Here is an 18134-nt window from a genome sequence, read left to right on the forward strand (position 1 = left end):
GGCATTTCATTCAATGAGGTCAAGGCAGCATGCATAGTTCTATCTCCTCCTTTTAGATAAAAGGTGAAGGGACCCCTGACCATTAGGTCCAGTCATGGCCGACTCTGGGGTTGCGGCGCTCATCTCACTTTATTGGCCGAGGGAGCCGGCGTACAGCTTCCGGGTCATGTGGCCAGCATGACTAAGCTGCTTCTGGTGAACCAGAGCAGTGCACAGAAACACCGTTTACCTTCCCGCCGGAGCGGTACCTATTTATCTACTTGCACTTTGACGTGCTTTTGAACTGCTAGGTTGGCAGGAGCAGGGACCGAGCATGCCTTCAGATGTCTTCTAAAAGTCTGGTAGTTGTTATTCTCTTTGACATCTGGTGGGAGGGCATTCTACAGGGAGGGCTATGGTTGATGGTTACTGGTTGTCAGGGACTGGCTGAATGAGGAAGGGGGGTACAGACCACCCACTCAAGAGCTCCCCAAGGAGGACACAGATGATGACTTAGATCCCGGGTCAGGGTGGTGGGACACTAAAGAGCAGTCTGCAGAAGGGACAAGCTTGGAGGTGCTCGAAGCAGAAGGGTTGAACCATCAAGGGTCAGGAGAAGGAAGGCCTTCCAGGACAGGGTTAGAGGCTGAGAGTCACAGTGTGAGCACAAACTCAGGCAGAGAGGAGTCAGAGGTTGCCCTTGCTACCCAGCAGCAAGCCAGTCCCAGTTCTGCTGGCTCTTCACTCCCTCTGACACCCTACTTGAGGAGTATCCTGCACATTGCCAAGGAATGGGTCAGACAGGTCCAGAGAAGGAGCCTTTGTCTGCTTGGGAGGGATCCAGAGTGAGAGGTTAGAGGGTGGAGGGCAGAGCCAGTGGTCAGTTTCAGGATGTCTCAGCTGAATAAAGACAAGGCAGAGCCCTCTGCTGTGTAGTTATTTTCTGTTAATAGAAAACACATTGCATTCTGTGCCTCCCTTTCCTTCCTGCCCTGTGGATGACCTGGGCTTGCTAGACAGCTCCTTGACACCGGCCCAAGATTTCTCAGTGAGGTTTATGATGAAGTAGGGAATTGAATCTGGGCTTCCACAGCCTTAGGCCAGTACCCTTACCACTGCCGCACACAGGTTCTCCTGTTGTTGTTGTTGTTAAAATTCACCATACGTCAGTGAGAAATAGACTAAATTTAAACCATCAATTGTAGAAGAATGAAATGAACCAACAAAACCGGATACCTCTCTCAGTTGCCTCACATTTAGGCCTAATTAATGATAGGGTTGCCAATTTCAATATGACAAATTATGGGCGGCAGCAGATGGCATTGTGGGGTGGAAATATTTACCTGACCTCAGGTGAGCCACTGCTGATTACCAGGACGGAGAGATAGTAGGCAGTAGGTGGCAGGGAGAGTGGCACAGTGAAAATACATGGGCAAGAATGCTGGATTGCCTCCACTGGTGTGTTTGTACCACACTGAGCTTACCATCTCCTCACCACTCCCACTCCCAAGAAGAAGAAGCAACTCTCTTTCTGGGAAGCTGGGTAAACCCCTCTGTCCCATCATGACATTTACTATGACTTATTTGTGGTCTTACCATTCCACTGGCCACATGCACATAGTCCAGTCGTACCTTGTTTTGCAACTGGGATCCGTTCCAGAGCTCCGACCGCTAGCCAAAAAGGACGCAGGACAAAGCGCCATGTCTGCGCATGCACGAGCAGCAAACCCGGAAGTAACCCGTTCCGGTACTTCTGGGTTTGCTGTGAATGTTCGCCGGAATGGATGCTAGACAAGGCAGACATTCACTGAGGTATTACTATACATTTAAAACACTTAGCTTCCCTCAACGAATATGGGAAACTGAGACCTGTGGGTATACGGCAGCATACAAATTTTAATCATCATCATCTACCCCTCATGGAGCTAAAATTCTCAGCATCCTTAACAAGTTAAAGCTCCCATAATTCTTGTGGGAAGGGGAAAACATGCATATTAAATGTTCTTTAGATGTGTGTTGTGGATGTGACCAAGCAAAATATCAAGCACCTTCTTTTTATTATGGCAAAGTGTTCAGTTAGTTGTTTCTCCACCTAGTAGGCTGATGGAAAACACATCACTAAAATAATAATATAATAATTTATTATTTATACCCCGCCCATCTGGCTGGGACATTATGGCTGCAGGTTATCCATTTCAATGACCATAGTGGGTTATCGTGCAAAGTAATAAGTAGACATCACATCCCTATAAAGCAAAACAAAATTATTTTTTTAAGAATAGCTGCTATTATCACTTGGTTACTTCAGGAAAGACCTGTCCACCCACCCAGTAATAAGTATGCAGTCAAACCTCGGCTGTTGAATGTAATCCATTCCAGAAGCCCATTCGACTTCCAACGTGTTTGACAACCGAGGTGTGTCTTCCTTTTTTCTTTTCTTTTTTAAAAATGATTTTTATTAAGTTTCCATTTACCGAATTACCAAATTACACATATCATACCAACTAGTCCAAATTATATCAATCCACATCATAAAATCCAATTATTTTCCGGATTATAAATTTTTGTGGGGGGTACCCATGCTTCTCGATTGGCCGGAGTCCATACATCTATATTTCTGCTGCTTTCCTGCCAAGGTGTGTCTTCTTATTGGTTGCAGTAGCTTCCTAAACTCAAGCGGAAGCTGCTTCGGACATTCAGCTTCCGAAAAACATTTGAAAACCGGAGAATTTAATTCTGGGTTTTCGGCGTTTGGGAGCCGAAACATTCCAAAATGGAGGCATTAGGGATTCAAGGTGTTGACTGTAGTAGGCATTTATTGGAAGGAAATCATATATGCCAATTGTAGTCAGAGATTTAAAATATTAAGCGATAAATACTATTGCATCATTGTGCATTTTATTGCATTTAAAATATTTTGTAAGCTTCCTTTAGAAAAAGTGGGGAAAGTTACTGACTATCCCCATAGTAACAGGACAGGGGATGACACGTCATTTTTCTAAAATGAATTTGGTCTCGGATTCCGTGATAAATAGGGCAGCCCCTCCAAGTGCTTCGAATTAAGGTAGACTTTTTAAACAAGAGCAACAATGAATTGAGGTTCAAGCTGAATCTTGCTGCACAACCCTACAGTACGTCTTTGTCACCAGTAAATAAAATATGGATGGTTTACAACCTTAATGTTATTATCTTGCCTATGCGTACCTTAATATCATCAGTGTTATGTAAACAAAAAACCAAGTTCCTTCAATGTGCCATCATAGTACATGGAAAAGTCCTTTATAGAAAGAGAACATCCAACTCCATTAGGACTATCAACCAAAATCAGAATCGACCAGCACCAAGGGGGGCCTTAGAAGAGCAAGGTTAATGGGCTCCCTGCAGCCAGTTCTGTGAGTAGCACCGGCTTAGGGAGCTGATCGATAACAGTCCCAAGTAAACGTAACACAATGCTTCATTACTGCTGGTTACAGATGTTCTTTTGAAAGAAATCTCCCATTTACTCTGCAATCCTAAACACAATTTCCCATGTGCCGCTTAACAAAATGCAACTTGCGGTGCAATCCTATGCATGGCAACTAACAAATAAGACCCAATTAACAGGTGAGTTTGTAAGTGTGTATAGGATTGCAGCCTTACTGTTGAGTTAACCATTCAAAAGGAATAGACCAAACAGGAAGGGAGGAGGTGTAGCATTATATGCAAATGATGTGTCCATTTGGGAAGAGATCCATGACCTGGAGCATTGAAGGCAGAGTAAAGTATGGTTAAAAATGGTAAGGGAAACAACAGTGACTTTACTGTGGGTGATTCCTATAGACCTCCAAGTCAGTTTGAATACTTGGATGTTATGCCTTTCTACAACAGATCACGAAAAATTCAAAAAGGAGAGCCATAGTAATCGTGGGAGACTTACTACCCAATATTTATTGGAACTCAAGCTCTGCCAATAATGTTAGGTCCAACAAATTCCTCCATTGCCTAATACATAATTTCATTTCCAAGAAGGTGGAACAAGGGGATCATCTATCTTGGACCTGGTCTCACCAACCATGAGGAATCGATTTACAAAGTGGAAGGACTTTGGGAGGAATTGATCATGTTCTCTTGCGTTTCACGATACAGAGAAAAGGGAAAGCTAAGTGTAGTTGGACACGCACGCTGGACTTTAATAAGGCTGATTTCAAATAGCTTCAAGAACAACTGGGTGAGATCCGACAGTCAGAAAGGGGAAGGGAATCCAAGATGGATGGGAGTTTCTTAAAGGCTGTGCTTTTTCCCCAGGGGGTACTCAAGGGTACAAAGTACCGGCACCTCTTTTTGTTGTTGTTAAAAAGTGTGACACTTACTGCAACAACTTCTTGGTGAGTACAGACACTTAGTTTTCTAGAAAAAAAGCATTGCTTAAAGGTGATATGTTGAAGGCACAAATGCAGACAATTCCAACAAGAAGGAAAAGTGGGAGACGCCTAAAGAGACCAATATAAGAAATAGAACAAAGGGGAAAGAAAAGTATACACAAGTAGTCAATAGTTGCAGGCAGAAGGCCAGGTGGGCCAAAGCTCAGAATGAGCTCAGGTTTGCAAGAGAGGTTAAAAATAATTGTCAAAAAGTTTATTTGGCTAGGTTGAAAGCAAAACGAAGTACAAACAAGTAGTAAGTCCTCTATGTGGAGAAGATGTAGAAATACTATTGGGTGACAGAGAATTTGGAACTGCTCAACACCAACTTTGCCTCTGTCTTCACCCCAAGCTGTTTGGTGAAACATCTGCTCAGTTAGTGAATGATACATTTCAAATGACATCGAAATAAACATGTCCATTTTTCCATGCTCCTCAGTAAAAAAAATTGCATATCATTTTCCTAACATGATTCCTATATTTAAGCGTAGAAGAAAAACATAATGTGTGAAGGAGTCCTCAGTATTTACAACCCTGCTCCATGCTTACTCACTTATTAACTTTTTGCCCATTTATCTTGCTTTAGCTGACTGAACCAACTGAAGTGAATTGGAGAAAAGGCAGCAGAATTAGACCTTATGTTAACATTTCCATCTGACGTACACTCCATAATTGCACTTAATCTAAAATGGCTGCAAGCAAGCATGAACCAAGAACAATCCTCATCACTAAGCCAGGATGCCAGATACAATTATACACCTGCACAACTTCAATCTATTATTGAGAAAGATTGTCCATTCCTCCTCTTTTTGTGTGCGCCCATATAATCTGTATCAGCATCAATTAATTCCTGCTCTAACAGCACACCAAGTCGAGCTTTTGGCATTCACACATTAGATCATGTCAAACTGAAGATCCAACAGTTTCTGGCTCTGCAAAAGCTTTGATCCAAATTAATTTAATATCATATAGCAGGTACCCCGGCTAGCTGCTGGCAGGCTTTAAACTGATCATTTGATTATACCCATTCTTTATATTTAAAATAGCAGGGCTTTAATTGTAACAATTGCACACAGCCTGTACCCAAAGCGGCATTTCCACTTGGAGCTGACATTGATATGACAATCAGAGTGATAGCATAGTTCTTCTTTTACAACGAAAAGTGCTAACAATATTTTAATCCTCACACAATGAATATTGCTAATATTTTTTTCTGCATCCTGTATACTTTTCACCTACATTTTTACCAGGCTTTAGAGAGAAGATCCATGAAGATTATCCTCAAATTTTGTGTGATGGGGAGTGGAAAAAATCTATTACTTTGGGTCTTCTGAGCAGACTTGTATAGAATTACACTGGTAGAGACTGAAATCCCACCCAATATCCCAACCATAGCTGTCAACTTTTCCCTTTTCTTGGGAGGAATCCTATTCGGAATAAGGGAATTTTCCTTTTAAAAAAGGGAAACGTTGACAGCTATGATCCCAACTAGCCTTAGGCAAGAAACTCTCCTTCATCCTCAAGATGTGGATAACAATGCTGAACTACCTTACACAGTTGTAGGGATTGTAAGAAACTACTATATGCAAATGGGACACGGGTGGTGCTGTGAATTAAACCACAGAGCCCAGGGCTTGCCGATCAGAAAGTCGGTGGTTCGAATCCCCGCGATAGGGTGAGCTCCCGTTGCTCGGTCCCTGCTCCTGCCAACCCAGCAGTTCAAAAGCACAAAGTGCAAGTAGATAAATAAGTACCGCTCCGGCGGAAAGGTAAACGGCCTTTCCACGTGCTGCTCTGGTTCGCCAGAAGCAGCTTAGTCATGCTGGCCACATGACCCGGAAGCTGTACACTGGCTCCCTCGGCCAATAAAGCGAGATGAGCACCGCAACCCCAGAGTCGTCCGCAACTGGACCTAATGGTCAGGGGTCCCTTTACCCTTTACTTTATGCAAAGTCATTTCAACACTCTAAATCAGAGGTGCTAACCTGTGACCCTCTAGAAATTTGTTGTACTACAACACCTTCGATCTAAGAGGTGCTAAGATCTGTCACCATATCAATTTATAGTTTTCCTATCCTTAAAATATATTCTCTGTTAAGTCAACTCACATGCCTTTCTTTCTATCCCATAGTGCTGTAAAGGAAAGACAAGAGCTCTCTCTCTCTCTTTCTCTCCCCTCCATGTTTATGCTGCTCTGCACCCAGAGCAGAACAAGTTTATCTTCATAGGAGCCTAGCAACAGTCTGCACTGAACTGATTTTTCTCCTGCCATCTCTTCAGTGGAAATGCCAGTTGATGCCAAAACCATGCTGATAGCTTTTAAGTGTAGAAACATGATATGAGGCTGCATGAAAGAGCTTACAGCTCATAAATATATCCCATGAGAGCTTTACATCTGAAATGGAGTCAATTAAGGCAATTTCACCTTCATTAATCAAACAAAGTACATTATTGTACAGAAAGTGAAGAAACTGCACGGGGAAAGAAAATCAAACATGAAGTAAATGTATATATGGATTCTCCAAGCTAAAAAGGAGAACTGAGAAACGAGAGGTGGAAATTGTATAGGGAATTGAACAAATATAGGAAGCTATTTCTGATTCTGCTCACATACTATGTGGTGGGTGGGAAATAAAGAATCCCAAATTCCATTTCCCTCATCAGCACCAACATGGATTTCTGGGTGTGTAAAATCTGGCCAGGCTCCTGGGGGGTAAGAGTCATCTCTGAAATGTAATTTGATGTCCTTCCTCAAACCACTTCAATTGGTTTGGTCAACTGGGGGCAAAAAGGAAATTGCAGCTGTCATAGATTGCTGCTATGATATTGCCCTCAAGACTCAAGAGATCACAGAAGCCTTTAATAATGACACAACTTTACTGGGCACACAGCTACATAGCAGTTTTGAATGTGGCCATGTTGTAAAGCAAACAGGAAACACTTGTGCCCTCTCACTTCCTGTTTCTCCTGAAAACTGGTCCCATTCACACAAAACCTCGCTTGCATTCAGGGAACCTGTGAGGTGGTGATGGGAACTCACCCACTGACCATGCCCCCCTTATGTGCCCACTCATTATATCTGCTAGTGGGTGCATATTTGACATGGACACACATTCAACATTAGTAGAATGTGATTTGTAGAAAATGGTCACACATTCGACATTCGCTGTGTATCCACGTGAAAGAGGTCCTGCATGCTTACAGCTTCTGTATAAGAGGGGGAGCAAATCTCTGTGAACCGCTGTGATGAAGCCTTTGCAAATATTTATTTAAGAGGGTGATCCCTGCCTCCTGCTCCTTTTATCATTGGTAACTACACTTCAGCAGGGTTTGTGTGGATGTGTTGTGTGACTGAGATCTCTTGCATAAATGAAATAAATTGTTTTTGAAAACTGGTACCCTTGTCTTGGTCTCTGTACTTTCCAACCTCTAATCCTGGATTGCATTCACCTTTAGGCTTCTGCCAGCCTGATGGCAATTCCTACTCACTCACAAAGCGGAAAAACTTAAAGACTGACATAAGGTCCCTACTGATGTCCCTTTTATTATGCTTTCATGATGATTTGTGCTCACAACGCTATCTGGGCAGTCATACATGATCACACTTTGAATAATATTTGCACCCGTGAAAGTGTTGGGGCTGTCACCCTGCTTCCTTTCCAATCAATGCATATTCCATAGTTTCCTGCTGAAATGGCATAACTTTTTATACCACAAAAGTTCTGATTTATTTTTGTCCTCCTGCTGCTCCACAGCCCCTCTCCGGAGAGCAATAATGTGGTAGCACTGGGAAAGCATTGCAGAACAAACCAAAGCAGAGCAAATCCATCACTAATGCACCATTATTATGTCAAGGGACATGTTTCAGAATACACTTGCAATTAAACACCACTCTGAAGGCTCCCTTAGAACCTTTCTGCAAGTGTTTTATTGAATAGTCACATTTTATCTCACCCTTCCTTAAAGAATCTCAGGGCAATGTGTATTGGTGAAGAAGGGCAGGAAGTCTTCTCTCCAAAGAGTGTCTACACCTACTAAGTTTCAGAGATGGAACATTAGGGTTGCCTGGTCTTGGTGGATGACCCATTGTTGCTGGATTGCAGCAATCTCAAGGGCTTCAGGGAGTCTATCATGTGCATCTCAGATATTCCTTATACAGTCACACCTTGTTTGTCAAACACCCCGGAACTCATACATTTTGGTTCCCGAATGCTGCCACCCCGGAAGTGATTGTTCTGGTTTGCAAATTTTCTTTTGGAAGTCAAACATCTGATGGGACTTCTAAAGCTTCTGATTGGCTTCAGGAGCTTCCTGCAGTCAATCAGAAGCCATGATTTGGTTTTGGAAGTCAAACTGACTTCCAGAATGGATTCTGTTCAACTTTGAAGGTACAACTGTATTAGTTTTTTTTATTATTATTTCTTAAGGATGTGGCAAGTATATTGCCCAAGAGCGTGTAGGTATGTGAGCACCCCCACTTGAGTTGCTGTGAGGACAATTAGGAGCAAATCTTCTGAAGGGATCAGTCATAGAATTTGTGAACTTAATTCCATTGAAGAAAACGATGTGCTTGAATTGATGGATAACATTCAAATTTCTGCCTTTAACACGTGATGCTGAAGCCACCCTGTGATGAATGTGCATATTTGGCCCAGCCTTTTGCTGCTGCAAAATTGGCAAAAGCACTTTTTCAAGTGGGGGGGGGGGATGTTTCACAAATGGAGCTAAGGAAATTGCTGTTGTCGCCACTAATATGCTACAGCATGATTTCCATTTCAGCTCAAGCCTGTGTTATTTGCATAATTTCTTATCGACTTCTCTGGACAGCAAGATAGAGGAATATTATTTTGTTAGTAATGCTGAAGTTCTGATTGAGCTCATCAAGCTTAAGCCATTTAGCAACTATGCACCCCGTCTTCATTATACCCTTAAAAATCAAATACATCAATACAAAATAGCAATTTTGACTGAACTGAAATCAGATCTGTTTGACTAAGCTTTTAATTAAATGGAACATAGAGCCGCACAATGGTTGTCAAATTAAGGAGCTCCTGCATATAGGCAGCTACGTAACTGTGATTTGTTTTGTATATTGGATTTTTATTGAAATGGGCCTGTTATTCACTTCTGATGATTAATCGGTACAGACAGCAAGAATGTATGAGCTTTAGTGGAACAAAGAGATCTAAAGGGAAAGAAGCATCTGTTTGTTGCCATTGCCAATGGAGCGCATTTTTTATCTTCTATTTCCACTGGAAGTGTTAACTTTTCGGCAAATTATTTTTTTTCCTGTTCTGCATTAAATTGTTTGTGATGTTGCTTCTTCCCTTTAAGAAAGCCCTGTGAACAAAAACAAAAAAGCCCGCACTTTTATGATTGGATGGTAGACAGAGATAGGTCAGTCTAAGCACAAATTTAACGCTGATAAGAGTTTCATTATAAAACATTTCATGCTCCAGATCCTGTGAACACTACTTTCTGAGCAGAATTTCATCTATGTGCTCTAACCCAAGTGGAATGGATGGAGTCAAAGCAGTACATACACATAAGCCTTAAGGCCAGGATCCGAGAGTCATGAACATTTTATTTGCAACCACAGCTGAGTTGTTTCTAACAAAGCAAGAGAACTGTTATGAGTTGTTACCAGGAACATGTGAGAACAATAAAGGAAGGGAGTTGTTCTACCAGATGTTGCACACTGAGGTGAATTTGGAGTTGGAAGAGTATTTGGCCAGCCTTTGAGAGACAGTCAGAGTTATCAGCAAAAGCAAGTTGGACAAGACTCTGAACTGGGACAAAAGCACACTTATGCCATGAGGTGAAAATCTTGACTTTGCAAAAATTAGCTCAAAATGGAAATGCCACACACATTGACAATTTTTTTTTTTTAAAAAAAACATTCATTCTTTTCTTTTCTTTTTATGGATAAGATTGAGAGAAAATGTTGTATGCTGTCCTGAGCTCTTTCGAAGAAAAGTAAACCAGCTACATCTAAACCAGCTACTGTGCACATTCACCAGGCCTCAGGGAGAATGTGTGCATAATCCTTCCACGAAGAGGTTATTGTCCACATTTCCCAGTCATTATACATAATCTCCAACAGGCCTTGGGAAATGGGACTGAATTATATACATTTGCTGGCTATTATGCGTAATCTCCAACAGCCTTCCCCCTAAACTTAATAGCCGTATTTCGGATGGAGCTTTGCATGTTCCCTCGGCCCTAAAGGTGTTCAAGGCAAAAGTGGTTGCCGTGCTTGCTTATGCTGCCCCACTTTGGGCTGTGATGACAGATCTTGCTCCTCTCGAGACACTGCAAAACCAATTCCTACGTCGGCTCCTAATGCTCCCCCTGTGCGTAAGCAACGCAGCCATGCGACTAGAATTGAAGATCGCATCCTTAGAAACTTGCCTGTGGAAGCAAGTCTTCAATTATTGGTTATCAATGTGGCATAGACTACCAAACCATTACATTGTCCAATGCTTATGGCGAGATGAATTCTCTAGCCTTTGGACTAGTAGAATTCATGCCAAACTCCTGAGTTATGGAATCTCTCCTTCAGATTCCCTAAAACTAGACCAAATTACTGCTCAAAGACTGATCCGCCAAAGACTGGATGACATCGATCTACAGCGAAATTATATGCTGGGGGGAGGTGTTTGTCCGCCTCAGAACATTGGTATCACATTAACTTACTGCGTTCCATCATACCTCTCCTCCCTTTCGACTGTTGCCCATAGACTGGCCTTCACCAAAGCGAGGTTCAACGTTTTTCCCTCCAACGTCCTGAGACATAGATTCTCAAAGGGCCAAGCCCCCGCCATGTGCGAATGTGATAAGGAGACACCGGAGTCGCTCCAGCACATTATGTTCACTTGTCCCCTGTTCAATGTGCCACGGGCAAATTTGTTGGGATCAATCATACAGAAACTAGAGGGTACCCCACCAAAATTCCACCTTGCCCAAATCTTGCAGGATAAGGATACTCATACGACCCTGAAAGTGGCAAGGTTCCTGGTCGCTGTCCTTACCCAAAAGCGACGCCAAGGAGCACTACAAGCTAACTAAGGCGTAGTATGCCATTCTATCTTATAGTATTTTATTGTTATAGTGGTGCTTTAGCGGCTGTTTTCCCCACATGCACAAGTTGATATTTATGTGTCGTTTTTACCTGTATGGGCCTATGGCCGTAAATAAAATTACTTACTAAAATTACTTACTTACTTAATAGCCGTATGGAGGACGGGAGTTTCCATCTGTATTGTATGAGGGGCTGGGAGGTTTAAAACTTTCTTCTCCATAAAATCCTACTTGCGCTGCTCAGCTAACTGGGGAGCAGCCGGGAATGGTAAAAAAGGAACAGAACTTGGTTTTGGGCGGGGGGGGGGGAGGACAACTTATGTTTATCTGAAGCCCCTCTTTCTTCTTCTTGCTGCTTGGTTGACCAGTGGGAGGGCATATTGGGGTCGGGTAAGATTAGGTGACAGCAGTCATGAAATTAAAAGATGCCTGCTTCTTGGGAGAAAAGCAATGACAAAATTAGACAGCATCTTAAAAAGCAGAAGAAGAGAAGAAGAAGAGTTTGGATTTGATATCCCACTTTATCACTACCCGAAGGAGTCTCAAAGCAGCTAACATTCTCCTTTCCCTTTCTCCCCCACAACAAACACTCTGTGAGGTGAGTGAGGCTGAGAGACTTCAGAGAAGTGTGACTAGCCCAAGGTCACCCAGCAGCTACATGTGGAGGAGCGGAGACGCGAACCCGGTTCCCCAGATTACGAGACTACCGCTCTTAACCACTACACCACACATCACCTTGCCAACAAAGGTCCATATGGTTAAAGCTATGGTTTTCCCAGTAGTGATGCATGGAAGTGAGAGCTGGACCATAAGGAAGGCTGATCGCCAAAGACTTGATGCATTTGAATTATGGTGATGGAGGAGAATCTTGAGAGTCCCATGGACTACAAGAATATCAAACCTATCCATTCTGAAGGAAATCAGCCCTGAGTGCTCACTGGAAGGACAGATCCTGAAGCTGAGGTGTCAGGGAACTGCCATCGGAAGAACAGGTGGCGGAAAGGCTCCAGGAGAATAGGAGAGACTCTGCAGCAGAAGAGGGAACCAGTAGGGGGGGGAGCAGGAGCTCCAAGGGAAAGGAAAGGCTCCAGGAGAATAGGAGAGACTCTGCAGCAGAAGAGGGAACCAGTAGGGGGGGAGCAGGAGCTCCAAGGGAAAGGGAGTCGGAGGGGAGGCTCTGGGATACTTCCAGTGAGAACAGTGAGGAGGTATCAAGGCCCCCTTTAGGAACCCCCACCCCTCGCCGGAAACTGTCACGCAGAGAATCCAGGAGACGCGTTTCCGTTAAGCAGCTTTTATGTTGGAAACGTTTCCGCAGACGCCCACTGTCGGATCCTACCAGTGACTGACGGAGCCATGCCAAAGGGCTCCGCTCAAGGCAGAGCTTTGCTACGCTGAGCAAACTCTGAGGGACCAAGCTTTTAAGCACAAGCACAAGCAGCTCATTATCCCATCACATGAGGCTTCAATACTTTGGCCACCTCATGTGAAGAGAAGACTCCCCGGAAAAGACCCTGATGTTGGGAAAGATTGAGGGCACAAGGAGAAGGGGACGACAGAGGACGAGATGGTTGGATAGTGTTCTCAAAGCTACGAACATGAGTTTGACCAAGCTGCAGGAGGCAGTGGAAGACAGGAGTGCCTGGCGTGCTCTGGTCCATGGGGTCATGAAGAGTCGGACACAACTAAATGACTAAGCAACAACAAGATTAGGCAGTGGGCCAGAAGCACTGGACTGGACTGGATCAAACACTTCTAAACAAGAGTGGAGGGGGGGATGTTTCTTGGAAACTGGATAATGTGCTCATTTGCCCAGATTAACCACTCAATTTATGCTACCCTTAACAGATATAGATAAACGTGTGTGGATCAAAACAGCTACAAATTGGATTTTGCAGTTCTCTGAATGTTCTGGACAATTTAAATATACACAATTGGTTGGCTACTGTGAAAAACAGGATATAGGACTAGAAAGAGCACTGGTCTCATCCAGTAGGCTTCTTCTTATGTTTGTAATTTGTATTTTGAAAAGTTTTTTTTAAAAAAGAATTTAATGAATAAATTGAATGGAACGTAATTATGGAGAAGATATAGTTAAATACAAAATTATCACAGGCTGGAAGTGGATAGATTCATCCATCTTTCTTACAACTACTCAAGTAAAAGCAGTTGAGCTATTGAGGGGGTGGGCAAAGTTTTTGGATGTAGGGGAGCCCTACTATTTATTCTCCCATTTGTTTGCTCAGTAGCAGGCAGGCAGGGAAGGACTAACTTTGTCAATGATTTCATACCTCTATGTACACATTTTACTTATTTTCTTCAAATAAAATCCAGCATGATTTGCAATGCTCTTCTGAAATTCACAGTTGGGATACTTAAATGCATCTTCCTGTAGATTTAATTTAGAGAAGCCGATTAACTCCCTTTATTTTATAATAAATAGTGACCCTTTATCTGCTTTATCCTTGCTTTAGTTTTGAAAATAACCCAGTAGATAGAGGTTGCAGGGTCAAAATGGGAAGAAAAGTAATTATTTCTCTTTAGAAATGGATATTGTGTGGATTCTGTGGAGCAGTCATGTTCCAATGTCTTTATATTAGGGCAGGGCTGCAGAACATTATCTCAGCCTGTGGACAAATATCTAGGTGCCTCATGACAGTGATGGGTGGGGCCAGAGATAAAAAAGTGGGTGGGACAAGTGATCCCAATTTTACCTTTGTAAACTTTCAAAATATTCAACAGTATTAGGTATTGGGCCATGACTCTTAAACAGGGCCGGATTTCGGTTTGATGAGGCCCTAAGCTACTGAAGGTAATGGGGCTCTTTAGATGTCCAGCTGTCCTTTGTCAACAACAAATTGTTGCTTTTTTGTGTTGAATATATGCTATATGGTATTTTATAGACCTAATAGGTATCTAAAGCCATTTGCCCATGTTGCCATGCAACCAGTCCATGCAGAATGTAGGCACCCTGTATACAGAAATGAGCAAACCAGTGATATTTTAAGGAGCAGGCTAGCAGGTGGAGCCCATTACCTACATCATAGGTGCCTACACAACATAAAACATTGCTGCTGTATGCCGGTTTTATTTTATTTGTTTTTTATCTTATATTTTGGAAATGTACATCCAGGTTTGTTTTCTCCTTCAATTTTTTTGGGGGCCCCCAAGAGAGCAGGGCCCTAAGCTATAGCTTGTTTAGCTTATATGTAAATCTGGTACTGCTCTTAAAATGAAGGCTAGCAGGCAACACTAGACCACTTACTTTCTGCTGTTTTCATCCTTAAAGGTGGGTTGTAGCTATGAACGTCATTGATAGGCTGAGCCTCCAAATCAGGCTCTGAAGATATATTTACTGTAAATGGCTCAAGCCCCAACCTCACCCTTCTAGTACATGAACATGAAATTTATTACGGTCAGAGACCAGCTTGTGAAACACAAATGGAACTACAATCCCAATAGCAAAACAAACATTTAAAACAATATACAACAATGGATTTTTAGTTTAAAAGTGCGATAGGCGTATAAAAACATAAAAACTTTAAGATAGACTACCTTAGATAAATGACCCAGAGTCACCCATGGATCCGAGTTTGGGAATTTTCTTAACAAACTAGATTGAATCAGGGGATGGTCTGTGCCTAGAGATCTGTGCGCAGAATCTGGCCGCAATCTGGGTCGTCTTGTGGTCTTTGCCTAACAGAAGATCGAATTTTTGCTTTACCGGGAGGTCAGCAAGCCTCACCAGCAGGGGGTCAATGATTTCTCTACATGCCTCATCGTAAAAGGGACATCTAAAAAATATGTGTTCAGGGCTTCCTATATCCCCCAGTGGACAGGCACAAATTCTCTGGTCATATGGGACTTTTTTAAAGGATCCTTCCAAGACCGGCGAGGGCAGAGCCAAGCATCTGGCAAATTTAAAAGCCCTTCTTGCATTTTTGGATACAAGAAAAAAGAGGTATGCTGCTGGAGCAGCTAGTGATTTCTACAATTTTGTAATCGGAGCACCTTAAACAGTCCTGTTGTCTCTCGGTGTCTATAATTCTTTGCCTAACCATAGCTTTTACTTGGCCCAAGCCCACACTTAGAACACCCTTCTAGTATTCTCCAGGTCACCAGTATGGCAGAAAAGAACAGCCCCATGTCATGTATATAGAGCCGCCAATATATTTATATATACCCTAATATGTGATATGGGTGATAGGCATAGACTTTGTGGCATGGGGCTGCGCAGATGAAAAAAGGGATGTCCTATTCATCATCATCATCAACAACAACAACATGATTATCTTTACTCCACCCATTTGACTCAGTTGCCCCAGCCACTCTGAGCAACTTCCAAAATATATAAAAAAATAATAAAACACTAAAAAAAAAAACCTTCCCTATACAGTGCTGCCTTCAGATGTCTTCCAAAAGTTGTATAGTTACTTATCTCCTTAGCTCAACATTTCTTTGATGAAAATAGGGATGTCCTACCATACCGTCCAACATTTTTCTGATGAAAATAGAGACGTCCTTAGCAAAAGTGGGACATTCTGGAATCAAATCAGAAACCGGGATGGCTTCTGTAGATCCGGCACTGTCCCTGGAAATTAGGAACGCTAGGAGGGCCCATCATTGTCACTTCTGATACCACAAATCCAGAGTCATTATTACAAAGCGTTCAGAAGCATGGACAGTCCTGGGGATGCTAGGCTCTTAGGGGTGGGGAAATCAACTTGAATGTCAGACAATCACACTTGTGTCTCTCTCAGAGAATGGTGAAGTGCAGATAAAGAAGGAGACAGATTTTTCCCCCTTAATGAAAGGAGAAAGATTTAGGGTACAAAAGCTTCCGTGGCGCTTTGCCCTTCTTATCGTGCTGAACATAAAAAGGCAAGCCCTACAGCTCCTACATGCTATTTCAGAGATGCAATGAGATAAGGGCTCTCTGAACGGCTGGTTGGAACTAAGCAGAAACATGCCATAGCAGGGGACTGAATACCGTGAAGCATTCAAAGAGAATGTCAAAATGACTTTCGGAAATGGCTTCATAAAAACAGTAGCAAATGGAACGAAATAAGTGTGCTTCAGTAGAGCAATGGATTCTTCTATTTTTCCTTCGGTCTACTTAAAAGCATTTCTATTATTTAGATTTCCTTCCTATATGTATTTTAGTGTTTTCCTACTGGAATCACAAGGATGAGGTTATTTAGGTACGTATTTTGAAGCACCCACCCAAACCTGTGATTTAGCTTCCTTGGAACTGCTAGAGAATTTGATAATTAAATATGATTTATGTTTAAAAAATCCCAGCAAACAGCATCCGACATATTGGAGAAAGGCTGGTGCTACACTTAAGCGTCATCACAATAGCAATGGCAAAGGACAAGGACAAATAGTCTCTTAACAATGCTCCCCATGCACCAAGATAGGATATAAGGGCAGACCAAGAAGTGCTCTGGGTTGTTCTTTTCATCTGAGAAACTCTTTACCACTGGAGACACATTAAAAGACTCTCCACAGACCTAAGTCATGACTGTTTTAGCAGCACATGGATACCCAAATTATGGATTAGTTTACTTCTGGTAAAGATGGTGAAGTGATTGCCTCATATGCCTTCAGATTTGGGGAAGGTTGGTTGAAGATTTTTCACCTAAATAATGCCTTCTACCTTACCTGGCATTCAGTCACAATGTGCTAAGGTCCTATATAGTAAAGGTAAAGGGACCCCTGACCATTAGGTCCAGTCGTGGCCGACTCTGGGGTTGCGGCGCTCATCTCACTTTACTGGCCGAGGGAGCCGGTGTAGAGCTTCCGGGTCATGTGGCCAGCATAACTAAGCTGCTTCTGGCGAACCAGAGCAGTGCACGGGAACGCCGTTTACCTTCCTGCTGGAGCGGGACCTATTTATCGACTTGCACTTTGGTGTGCTTTTGAACTGCTAGGTTGGCAGGAGCTGGGACTGAGCAACGGGAGCTCACCTTATCGTGGGGATTCGAACCGCTGACCTTCTGATCAGCAAGTCCTAGGCTCTGTGGTTTAACCCACAGTGCCACCCACGTCCCTAAGGTCCTATATAGCATGAATTAAATCACTGATCCCCCTGATAATGGTCCTTACCATTCCTCTTAGCTCTAGAGTTTTCTAGAGTTGTCCCCCACTTTGAGGTGATTTTTATTGGAAAAGGAGCACTGGAGAAACAGTGAAACTCCTTCCCATGTACCATAGTCCATAGTACCATAAGACCACAATACCTCAAGGACCATCTTTTTCCATATGAGCCTAGCCAGATCCTGAGATCATCTTCTGAGGCCCTTCTTTGTGGCCTCCTCATTGAGAGGTTTGGAGGGTTGCAACATGAGAACGGGCCTTCTCTGCAGTGACTCCCCATCTGTGGAATGCTCTCCCTAGGGAAGTTCGCCTGGTGCCTTCATTATACACCTTTAAGTGCCAGGCGAAAACGTTCCTTTTTAACCAGGTCTTTGGTTGATCCGATTTACACCCTATGCCCTTTTAAAATGTGTTGTTGTTTTTTGTGTGGGAGGAGGGTGGGTGGGCTATTGGGTTGTCTTTATTTTTATTAGGTATTTTTGTAGTTTTATATCTTGATTTTATTTTGTGAACTGCCCTGAGACCCCCGGGTATAGGGCGGTATATAAATTCAATTAATAAATAATAACAATAATT

The 18134-nt window shown here is 42.8% G+C and overlaps 1 long non-coding RNA gene across 10 annotated transcripts in view; it reads right to left on the reverse strand.

Moving 5' to 3' along the window:
• LOC309348126 overlaps nt 1-18134 on the reverse strand; it is a 181716-nt gene that overhangs the window by 105804 nt on the left and 57778 nt on the right. For 3 of the 10 annotated variants that reach the window (XR_014159200.1, XR_014159201.1, XR_014159203.1), the window contains one exon: nt 9365-9719. The exons of 2 other annotated variants lie outside the window; for them this stretch is intronic. This is a non-coding gene — a long non-coding RNA (uncharacterized lncRNA). Of the gene's footprint in view, nt 1-9364; nt 9720-13731; nt 13849-15014; nt 15156-18134 lie in introns of those variants that run through there. 5 more of the 10 variants (XR_014159202.1, XR_014159207.1, XR_014159206.1 and 2 more) reach the window with 4 other exon arrangements.

The sequence above is a fragment of the Podarcis erhardii genome, assembly GCF_964252035.2.
Source record: "Podarcis erhardii genome assembly, chromosome: 8".
Taxonomy (NCBI): domain Eukaryota; kingdom Metazoa; phylum Chordata; class Lepidosauria; order Squamata; family Lacertidae; genus Podarcis; species Podarcis erhardii.